Genomic DNA, 12,249 nt, shown 5'->3' on the forward strand with positions numbered 1-12,249 from the left:
GCCTGACACCATAACAATAATTTAAGACTTAGTCCAACATGGATTGAACCCTGATATCCCTGCGCTGGTTAGGCATTGCCTCACCAACACGTACTTCACCTGGAATGGTACTTTCTTCAATCAAAATGAGGGTACCCCCATGGGTTACCCCTTGTCACCAGTGATAGCCAATGTTTTCATGGAGAAATTTCAAACAGACGCCATCCAGACATCCACCCTGTGTCCTTCCCTGTGGAAGAGATATGTGGATGACACTTTCGTCATTTGGCCACATGGCCTTCCAGCATTGAACCAATTTCTCGACCACATTAACTCCATACACCTATCCATCAAATTCACCATGGAAGTGGAGAAGGATGGCAAGCTAAAATTATTGGATGTTCTGTTTGAGAGGGAGTCCAATGGCTCTTTGGGACATTCTGTCTACAGGAAGGCCACCCACACAGACTCCTATCTGAAACCTGATTCCCACCACCGTCCGGCACAGAAGAATTCCCTCATCAAAACACTACACCATAGGGCCCACTGCATCTCTGACAAACACCACCTGGCCAATGAATTAGAACATGTACACCTGGCCCTTAAGATGAATGGATATTTGGACCGTACTATCCGCAGAGTTGTTTCTCCTACCTCCTACCATGGAGAAACAACCCCCTGAGATTCCGATCAAAACCATCACGTTACCATACATAGCAGGCGTTACCAAAAAGGTTTCCAAAATTCTAAACAAACACAAGATCCAGGTCCGATTCAGTACAATACACAAAATACGTGATCTAATCCCATCCGTAAAGAATGTCATTCCTGACTTACAGTACCCTGGTGTCTACAAACTGAGTTGCATTTGTGGTGATTGTTATATTGGGGAAACGAAGCAACGTATCTGACCGCATTCACGAGCACAAGTCAGATTTGAAACACGATAGGACAAATTCTTCTGCCGTGGCTGATCATTGCTACCAAAGTACTCTGCAAGCCATCTGGATACCACCAAAGATTTGTCCATGAATCCATCCAGATATACAAACATAGTCGTAACTTCAACCAAGAGGATGGTTTAAAATTGAGCATTCATTGGAAGGATGTTATTAATCAAGTAAAACTTTAGCTGCTTTAGAGTTTATATTCATATCCATATCTCCGGTCTTTTACTCCCAGCCTTACACACTACCATCACTAGGAAATTTGACGTGCAACGTTTCAATCGTGCAAAATTGTCCCCCATCCCACTCTCCCCCGCCCCCCGCTGCCCCCCCCTAATCCGTTGTACATGAGTACCATGGCCAGGAGCTTCAATAATCTCCGTCCCCCAACACTCACCCCCCTCCCTACCCTGCATCCGTCCTCCCTGGCTCCTCCCCCCTTCTTACCATATATAATCGCTTGTCACAAATAGCTCTCTCTACTCACCACAGTATATTTTACTGTGGCTGTTCATCCTGATGACGGAAGCTTGTGTTGCCTCCGAAACGTCGTGATTTGATTTAGTTGTTTTCATTGTTTTTTTACTTTTTACCAACGTGACTTTATCGAAGGAACCAGAGTATACTTAACAATATTAAAACATTTAATTCCCACTCACAACCAACATCAGTGATGATAATCTGAATATGTCCTGGGCCTCTCCTAGGTCAACTCGGCCTCAAATGAGTACCTGGTGCGGTGTGTGTAAACATCGCTACTGTTGAGTCAAAGGCGACCTTCATAAACGCTGTGAAGGCAGGCTATACAGGGGATCGTTGTCGTGTATGTTTTGTGTGAGTGCGCTTACATGCCCCCTTGTGTGTGAAATTGTTGGGATCCATTATGCGCCTTCCGACAAACAAGCCAGCATCATCGGGAATCAAGGCAAGTGAAGTTAAAACTGATTTTTCTTTCTATTTACCAACATTTATTTGGTATGTTATGTATAATATAGTATTTATTACAGTATAAAATGCAAATGTTCAATATTTTGTATGAGTTTAACAATGTTTCCCTTTTAAAAACGTCTTATAAACCGTTCGACTTATGAACAGGTGATAAGTCGAGGGCTGCCCATATATTTGACAATATTAAAACATTTAATCCCCCTCACCACTTCCCCCACAACAACAGACGAACTTAATAAGAGCGCGTCCGAACCGATGCAATCTCTTGCGGATGGTTGGTGATTGGGATTTGGGGACCTCAATAATTTTTTCTGCACTGTCCATGTCACTCTGTACCATGGCTTTCATTTGTTCAGCATCGTGAGGCTTAGAGTCTGCCTTAACCGTGCTCTCGGACTCCAGGAGAGGGTTAACAGTGTCGTCTGCGTTTATAGGCAGAGACAATATGGAGCCCATGCTCGTCTCGGCTCCATTTTGGGTCGCCTCATCGACTGCCTCAATTGAAATATGAAATTCCTCAATATCCAGAGGCTTGATGTCCGCATCAATTCTGGTCTCCGACTCTGGGAGGGGGTCAGCAATTGATGCTGTCGAAGACACAGCAGTGTTCACATCTTCCACCTGAATGCTGCATTTTGTGGTGGATGTTGAGCTAGTGGCTGTAGGCATCTCCACATCCAAAATGGTTCCGGCGCTTAATGCAACAGAAGCAGAAGCCAGGAAGGCGTCAGTCCTTGGCTCAATTAAGGGGACTGCAACGGCGGCTGGAGATGGAAGGAAAGTGGCAGTGGACACCTTAGTGGCCAAAATGGGAATTGCCACTCCGGAAGAGCTGCAGCAAACTGATTCGACTGGAATTTGGCCAGGAGAAGTAAGTTGTGGAATTGAGGGAAGGTGGCAAGGTGCTGGAGCCGGGATGAAGAAGTTGTTGGGGTCCGAATCCAGCCAGCATAATTGGTAGGGGTCCATTGTCTTGGAAGGGATGTTGTAGGGGTCCAGAATAGGGAAGGTCTTGGTTGCAGGAGCCAGATGGGAGTTGATCTTGCATGCTGGTGCCTGGTGAAGTCCAGGTGGTGGAGCTGGAGCTGCACTCATCCATGGGTGCTTGAGAGCACTTTTCAGAGTTAGACGGTCATTTGGGTTCCAGCTGAAAACAAAGAGACAAGTACCGATGAGAAGATCAGCAAAATATACATACCCAAATGACACATTATAGTGATACAATAAACTTACATCCACTTGATAAAGTATCTAAGGGTTTGCAGGTATGTGAATATAGGTATGGTAAGTCCACGCTCAAAGTGTGCGTACACAACGTGTTATCGCTAAAGTAAAGTTCTTCCATTCGGGAACGGGCTTTCTGAGCGGTTCATGACAAACAACTTTATTCAGCTGCATGGCTGAGCAGTATAGGAATTCTAGGTATATGCGCGGAATAATATAATGATATAGTACGTGGTGGCGTACCCTCATCACAGTTTTTTTTCTCGCCATGGGATGACTGCAAGCTAATTTTATAGTGAAAATGTGCAAATGTGCATGGTTTTTATTTGTTTATCTCTGTAATGTGTAAACGGTAATTCCTCACTAAATGCATTTTTTCTTAATACAGAACATCTACTAGCGCGTTAAATGAGGATACAGTACTGCATTTGCCCTTTCATTCTTTACCTAGTTTCTTCTGCAGAGATATGCAAGATAGCTGTACATTGCAAAGGGGATGCATATTCCCTTGTGATATAGAAATTGACTGGAATTTTGTTACAGTTGAGGGAAACTTAAAGAGTGGGACACTCACCATAGGATGGAGCTGATGAAGTCCAGGAACAATGGGTCTCTCGTTTTCAGAAACTTCTTGAGTCGGCAACACTTAGGGGTCTCCTGCAGACATTCCTTGGTCAGTTGCCCAAAGAAGTCTGCAGTGGGTACAATCGCAAACGATGTCATGCATTAAAATATTATTAATGTGCACAAGGCTGTGATGTACAACGAAGGCTGTGAAGGACGTGGGGAAACAACCCAACTTTCACGTCATTGTGCAGCCAGACGAGTGATGTTATAACACCTAATCGCATATTAAAATTAAAATTTGCAGTACTCACTGAAATACCGAGGACCGTCTGGTGCAGCGTGCAGCATCTCAAAGGGTGGTGTTCCCACAATCTGAAAATAAACGATACATTTGCTCTTATGTCACTGGCGAGTTAAGAGGCGTTTTCTGTACGTACTTACATACATGGTGTGTATCCTATTGATTGAATTATTCATTATTGAGTAATCACTTGATTTCACGTAATATGAAGCTGTTTAAAATTGAATTTGTACTCAAAGTCAAATGAGCATTGAGGCAGTGATCATAGCCTGGCTGCAGCCCTGAGTCAGTGGTAAAACTCCATTCATACGTCACAGGTGAATATATCTCTATGACAACCAATGTCGACTTCCCTAAAAAGTAGTACTCATTTTATCAACACTGTAGGGCTGAATAAACCCCAACCAGATTTGAACCCACAATCTTTCGCTAATAAATATACAAAATTATACAATTAATGTTACCTTTGTGAGGCCAGCGATCGCCTGAATCTTGCTGCTTATTGACATCAGTCGTTTGCCGACAGATATCTCAGCTAGTATGCACCCGGCAGCCCACATGTCAATTGATGTTCCAAACGGCTGGCCCAGCAAGACTTCGGGAGCGTTGTATCCGTGCGTCCCAAAGGAATAACCGGCTGGAGAAAAATAAAAAAATACAATATTGCTTAGGTGGCCTGTAGGAGTCATAGTTTCACTAAAAGAATCCCCAATGTGTTCGCACCCTGTCCTGCATGATATGTGATAGTTTTCAAGTTTCAAGTTTTCATTTATTAGGTATAGCCCTGTGAGCCATGCGGCTCTTAAGTCGGGTGCAACCGCAACAAACAAAATATGACAGGACGTGATTTTACACGGAAGTGGACATTCCCAATGCACGGTTGTGAATTGGAGGTTCTAAGGAGTTGTGAGCATTCCCTTAATACCTCGTGTGGAGCTACCATGCACAGGCATCACTGCGTGAGCTCTTGTGATATCTGCTATATTAATTTCACATCAGCATCGTTCACGCAATTTGCATGAACGACGATATATAAAACACAAAATTATTCCAGATAACAGGATCTGTAGGAATATTTAGAAATGCGATGATGTGTATAAATGTATATAAAGTGTAACTTACGAAATTCAGATTCAAAAAAACTTCCTCCGAAGTCGGCCAATCGGATGGCTGCCGTGTGGTGATCTTTCACCAAGATGTTTTCCTGAAAAAATTAAGAAAACGGATGCATTATTTGTATTGTATTTAACCAAATGAGAGTCCATTAAGATGATTCCTGTCTGTATGGAAGAATGGCGTTCATTTTGTGCACTGTACATCTAACGTTATAAGTGTAAATGAATTATTTCTCGAGTCGGAAGCAGGGGGATCAAAAATTATTGTAAAGATGATCCAATACAACATCTTGTACTGAAGTTGGTCATGAAAACAAAACACTTATAATGGGAAGAATTGACATGGCGACTCTTCTCATCGGCGCGAACCGAGTTGTTCCGCAATTCAGGATGGTAAAAAAAGAAAAACCTGAATAATTACGTACAAGAATGAAAATAGGGTCACGGATAATTGGTGTTTCTGTGGACTCTACAGCTGCCATGGATAATGGGAGTCATAGGTAATATGATCACGGATAAGAGCTCTTCTGTATGAGGCAGCTGTGATGGGAATTCAACTGGCCACCACGTGGCAAAGAGCTACAGGTGCATGAGGCGCATACACTGCTCGATATGTTTAAAAGATCACCGTAAAGGTGCAGGCCTGCAATTATTTGCTCACCCCTCTACTTCCAGAAAGGCCTCCATCATTGAGTAGGTCGAGAGAGCTACTTAAATGGTTTTGGGATACTCGTATACACAGCCAAATGTCTCAAAAGTGGTCGGAGTACCCACACTTTACGCCACCACTTGTGACGTTGTGATGAACTGTGTTGTACTTATTTATACTTCTGGGTGTATAGAGGTGGTGGGTGGGTGGGTGGGTGGTTGGAGAGTTGGGATTTCAGAACCTGTCCACTGTTGCAATTGCCAAGCCGGGAGATCAAATTGAATTGATTCCCTCTGGGTTTAAAGTCTAGTGTGCTACCCATGACACCATGGCAGCGTCCCTTAGACCTGCTTAATTCCTCTAAAAGAAATGTAATGATAAACCCTTACCAGCTTGAGGTCCCCATGGACTACGCCGTTCTTCTTCAGGAAGGCCAGCACTTCCATCAGGGATCGGGCGTATCTCTTGACGGAGGACAGAGTAAATGCTCCGTTCGATTTCACCACGTCTAAGAGGCTGCCCGCGCTGACAACGGAAAACGCACAACACAGAGTGCAGGATGGTTAATTAAACACAGCATCAAGCACAAAGGCACCAGCACATCCACACATGCACGGCAAGTCCTAGAACACTAAAGGTGAGGTAAGACATTCGAGGTGTAACAATGCATGGAATACGTGCTGACTGCAGATAGTTGTTTTCTTTTTTGCAAACTGGTTACGAAATGGTTAATGCATCTGCTTCTTAACAATGCAGTGTAGCATAGCTAAGGATTGAGCACTGATCGAGATGAAGCAGCTGCCAAGCTTGTAGTTTTACACATCCTGTAAGTGTCACGCTTGTAATGGACTTAGTGTTCTTACTTGATGTAGTCCAACACGAGATAATGGTAATCTCCCACGACGAAGTTTTCCTCAAGCCGGATGATGCTTTCGTGTCTCAACATCTTGAGGAAGCCAGCCTCGTTATATCCTTCCGCGTCCGTGACGCTGCGTGAAGAAATACAAACACTTTTGAGAATGTCGAAAATAGGATCATCATTAAAATAGAATGCTTCATGTCGAGGTAGGCACACGTGAGTTTGTGTTGCAGGAAAACTTTTCAGTGAAGATTGTGATGCACAATCATGACTTGGTCTCTCACCTTAATGTGGAGTCAATCATCTTGAGGGCCATCTCCTTGTGGTTCCTGTGGTCCCAGCATCTGAACACCTGGCCAAATGTTCCTTCACCCAGTTTTTCCAAAACCGCATAGCGATTGTTGAGGAGATTTGTCGCCATCTGGTCAAGAGGGAGTGGTGCAGAAGAGTGCAAGCAATCAGTACAAGTGGCCGTTTTGACAGTAGTTTCCTAACTCCTCATTACTCTTTAAATTGAAATTAGTTTCAATAAAAAAATCCACATGGGGTTAACTCAACCCGGCATGCCCCTTGGGTTCATTAAATAGGTTCGACTTTTTCAGTCGCTCAAACGGTGCTGGACAATTGTTGCACCCAGTCTCTTCAAATGTAAGTAAGTACAGCCCTGCAATTGCTTGCTCATACAGCTTATGGTGAAAGGGCCTCCACGAGAAGGATCTCTATAGAGTAGTCTATCTGCTCTTTCCCCCTAATGAGACGTATTGATAGAGGTGGGAGTCGCCACACTCGACCACATCACACACGACTTGCTGCCAAACTACCACCTGTGGTGTAACATTTTCACTTCTGGGTGAACATTAAATACACCCAAGAGGAGTACATCCGTGGAGATGGAGCAATGAAATCAGCTCGTTTTTAGATACTAGATGGATTGTTGCATCAAAGGACTTGTGGGAGATGGTAAAGGCTTATCAGGCCTTCATCCACCAATGAATTGATCATGTTTGATGATAGCCTTTATTTCCTGCTTGCATACATTCAGCAAGTTCACAACATTTCTCTCCCTTATCTACTCCTCTCATATCGCTAAATAGGTATCTTAAGTTTGGATATTTTGTGAACTCTCTTTTATAGTTATTTCTTGCCTATATATCTCATTCATACTATGTCTCTTGGCTACAACTCCTTACACCTCTAAATCTTATTTGTATCTAGTTTTATCTAATTGTACGACTTAATTTTGTCCGTATCTCATATCATATCCCTACATGTCTTTGTCTTGTTTGTGTCCTAATTTCATCTCTCTGCATCACCTATGTAGGTGTGATACACACGTGATAAAGCTAAATCACAGGCATAGGTATGCAGTACAGACAGGAAAAAGAGCTTCATAGCTCACCGGATTTCTCCAGCATAAATAAAGATTCTGATATCTTTGATTTGAAGCTTTCGTTACTGCAGGAATCCATACTCTCTGGTTCTTTTGGTAAAAGTCATGTAGATAGTAAAAAAAATAATGAAAGAAATCACGACGTTTCGGTCGCAACACAAGCGGCCGTCTTCAGGTGAGAAAAATTATCTGCTGTTGTGGTTTTATATAGGCACGGGGAGGAGGAGTTTGGCTGTAGAGAGGGGGAGGGTTTGTGGTGTGCATGGACGTGTAGGGCTGTAGAAATTAGCAAGTAAATTGACTTGTAGTCATCGGACAACAAGACACACGGGTGGGTGAGTGAAAATCAGAGAAGATGGATTCAGATTGAGCAATCATTGGAAGGATGTGATCAACTACGTTATATTTTAACTGCTATGATTTTCACTCACCCACCCGTGTGTCTTGTTGTCCGATTACTGCAAGTCAATTTACTTGCTAATTTCTCCAGCCCCACCCGTCCATGCACACCACAAACCCTCCCCCTCTCCCCTGTGAACCTCTACAGCCGAACTCCTCCTCCCCCCCCCCCCCCCGTGCCTAACCCCTACAGCCAAACTCCCCCCCCCCCCGTGCCTAACCCCTACAGGCAAACTCCCCCCCCCCCCGTGCCTAACCCTACAGGCAAACCCCCCCCCCCCCCGTGCCTAACCCTACAGGCAAACCCCCCCCCCCCCCGTGCCTAACCCTACAGCCAAACTCCCCCCCCCCCGTGCCTAACCCTACAGGCAAACTCCCCCCCCCCCGTGCCTAACCCCTGGTAGGAACATTGGAATATTGCGCAATTGTATTACACGGACGGACACATGAATCTATTGCAGGCTGGTACACTCAGTTTACAACTTCGTTCCTACCAGTATAAAATAGATTCTTACCTTGCGTTGAGAAAAACAAAAATATCTTGAAGTTTGGAGACGCGATTCTGCTGCTCGCGGCCGTCGTGGGAGCCCAATCGCGTAGAAGTGAAGTCGCCCCGCCCACGTAATGACGCTACGCTGCCCAGCCCCTCCCCCTTCCGGCGTAGCCACGCCCCCTCCAAACTGTGGCCCCGCCCTCCCACGCCACTCTCCCAACACGGCCCCGCCCCTATGTCTCTCCCACTGTCACGGCTTCTGTACATAGACGCCCGCGTTCTGTATAAATATATTTCCCCAACTCTGTACATTTGTAAATATATACACGGAGTGAAACATTTCTGAACATCGATTTTAATGTATTTAATTCAGTGAATGCAGTGTGAACTGAAATATAGCTTTTGTGTTATGGTCGAAACGTGAGAATTTTTATTGTTTTATATATTTTATTATTTTATTGTTTCCCTTCAACGTGACTTTACCGAAAGAGCTAAGATTATGAAATATAGCTATTAATATGTATATCCCTGCTAACAGCGTCAGTTATATTTTAAAAATATGTAATGATAATATAACTTTTTTGCGAATGTTTTTATTATTGTGTTAGAGTTATACCAGCGATAATTGATCGAAATTATATGCGATATGAAGAAGGGCCATTTCGCAGACTATCCGTTTTCCTTTTCAGCGGTGTTAATGGCGAGTGTGTTGAGTTTTGTTTCGTGTTCGTTTTTGTTTGGCTGTTTTTGCTATAATTTCTATTTTCTGCACCGTTGTACATGTACATGTTTTCACTCTATCGCTTTTGTCATGTTGGTGACCCAGGTCTTGCGCTCTTCTCACCTGGTGAGCCTAAACGTCAAACCCAATCAACGAATCGTTCATTCTTTACACATCGATAGACACCCCTGTATCTTGTTCAACTTTTCCATACCTTAATTTTGTAACCTAATTACGATCCAAACTTGATTTGAAGCTTTCGTGACTGCAGGAATGACTCTTTGGTTCTTTCGGTAAAGTCACGTAGAAAGAAAATAAACAATAGAATGACATTTCGAGTCCTATTCGGCCGTCTGAAATGCTTTCTTTACGATATTAGGAAACCACTGGTGATATGCACTTTTAAATCTAGATTAAAAACTAACTTATAAAAAAATTGTGTTTAGTTTGTCCTTCCCCCGCATCTCCAATTAGCACGGTTGAATGCAGACGGTGCGAAATAAGTTCAACAACAACCTCCATTCGTCACTCCGTGGCGGTGACATCACCACGGTGATTATGCCAGGCGAAGTGCACTTTAAAGTGAGGCGACTGGCCGATGCACCACCTGTGCACCCAACTGTGCCCACCTACTATGTTTAGCCACCTGGCGCTTGCTCGGGTTGGTGAGCGTCGCTCCATAGCCCTCCGTTCATGCTGAAGGGCAACTGCCTCCAACTACCCAGTAGCGTCCTTCACAAGCCTCCTCCACAGAGGCCGATCTTGACACCGCTGGTACCAGTCATCGGAAAGCACACTTAGCTCTACATCCTCTTGTACCACATGATTACATCTCTTCTCGAGCCCCTGCCACGTCCATTTGGCCCTCTCTATCTGGCTAAACAAAAGCTATTTAGGCATGCGGTGGCTGTACATGCAGGCTCTATAACCCAGCCAACGCAGCCTTGCCTGCCGGAGCTCACCGATTAACTTTGTCGAGCTCTTTCAAGGATTTGTGAGGTCCTCACACAATCCAGCCTGGCTAAACCCAGGATGGATCGTAGGCATGCCAGCCTGAATGTGTCTTACTGGCGAAGATGTTCCATTGGGGGGGGGGGTCCGCTTTTCCGCAAGAATACAGGGCATGACGGTGGCCGTGAATACCCGAGGCTTCATGTGGAGCAACAGACCAGGAAGCTTCCACACAGCTTTACCCAGCCGATGAACAGATGCCACTCGACTGATTCGGAGTGAGACTTTGGTATCAAATCGGAGCTGGTCATAAGCACACTGCCCAGGTATGGAAAACTCTCCACTCTCTCGACAACTGCCCCATCACCAATCGGGAGTTGAGGGGGTGGAGTGTTTGATGGCACAAAATACCCAGCCAGGTGCTTAGTTTTGGTGGGGCTGATGGTAAGTTTATAGCACGCTCCAGGTCTAGCAGCAGCGCTTCCAACTTCTTCTAAGTGAACAGCAATCACTAGATCATCAGCATAATGATTGTGAGCAGTCAGGGACTCCAAAAGCATGAAGAAAAAAGTTCAACATTCATTACCACTCCCCACCTTAAACACCTACACACACAGCGACAAAAGACACGTTTGACAAAGTCCCTCCTGCAGGAGAGAAGGCTTAAAAACGTGAAACCAAATTTATTTTTACATCATTTCTTTGCGGTCTACTTGTCAGCACCACAACATCCATGTGGGAACAAGTCATTAAACTGGTAATGCAGGGGGTGCAGGGTTATCAAAAAAGCTTGCGCTTATGTGTGCACATGTGAGTGCTAACATCTATGTTCATGTGATTCTGTTAGAGTGCATGGGCATTGCACGTGTGAAAACTTATTATTTACACGCGCAGGACATGAGTTTCTCATTATTTGATGGAAAGTATTAAAGCTGGTTTATCACTCATTTTGCTGGTGATGCTCAATGTAGCTAGCTGTAGCTGGTATTATCAGCTGTTAATGATAATGTGAGATGATGTTGGTGACACTGGGTGTGTTTTGGGGTGTTGCCGTTGAGTCTGGGTGTTACTGGCCACACAGGGTACTTGTATCCGTGTGTTGTTAACGTCGCAGTTACAGGAGACCCTGTGTGACTCGAGCAGTTGGTATAAACTACGCGTCTTATTTGTACTCAGGTAGACTTTAGGAGTTGCTGTGAACTGTGTTGTTAGAATTTACTGGCCGAACAGATGTCGCTATCAACTCCCATGTATTGTTAGATACTCCAGTTGACTCGGTGTTGCTGTTAACTGCGTGTTGTTCGAATTCGCCAGTTGATCCTGGATGTTGCTGTTAATTGCGTTTGTTGTTGATGTCGCCTCGTATCAATGGGAGACGTTTGTTGTCCGCCCTGCACCAATGCCAGTTCACTCCCCTCCAGGACTCTCACCGCCTCTCTTTACATCTTCATTTTTTCGGCCACGCCTGCCGGAAGCCTCCCCTGCATCACGGAGAAGTGAGCAACCGCGGGTCGCACTGGGATGAAAAGTGGAACACTCCCGACCCACATGCCGGCCGCTCAATATAGGACCACAGAGCTTGAGCAATTGTTGGCACTGGTTCTGGCTATTTACCCCGCTTGTCTGTGTATTATCATGCCTCCACGCGAAAACTGCATGTGTTACAAATTCTACCACGTTTATAGATGGAATTTTCATGCAAGATG

At 44.6% G+C, this 12,249-nt stretch overlaps 1 long non-coding RNA gene across 1 annotated transcript; it reads right to left on the reverse strand.

Moving 5' to 3' along the window:
• Positions 1–2,590: 2,590 nt before the first annotated feature.
• Positions 2,591–5,267, reverse strand: LOC142930944 (uncharacterized). Its single transcript, XR_012946943.1, has 4 exons — positions 5,089–5,267; positions 4,431–4,603; positions 3,673–4,037; positions 2,591–3,021 (listed from the first exon to the last, which is right to left on the reverse strand). It is a non-coding gene; the product is annotated as an uncharacterized LOC142930944 (long non-coding RNA).
• Positions 5,268–12,249: the final 6,982 nt, after the last annotated feature.

This window comes from Petromyzon marinus, chromosome 46, assembly GCF_048934315.1.
Source record: "Petromyzon marinus isolate PM22_M1 ecotype Great Lakes invasive population chromosome 46, UKy_Petmar_22M1.pri1.0, whole genome shotgun sequence".
NCBI lineage: Eukaryota > Metazoa > Chordata > Hyperoartia > Petromyzontiformes > Petromyzontidae > Petromyzon > Petromyzon marinus.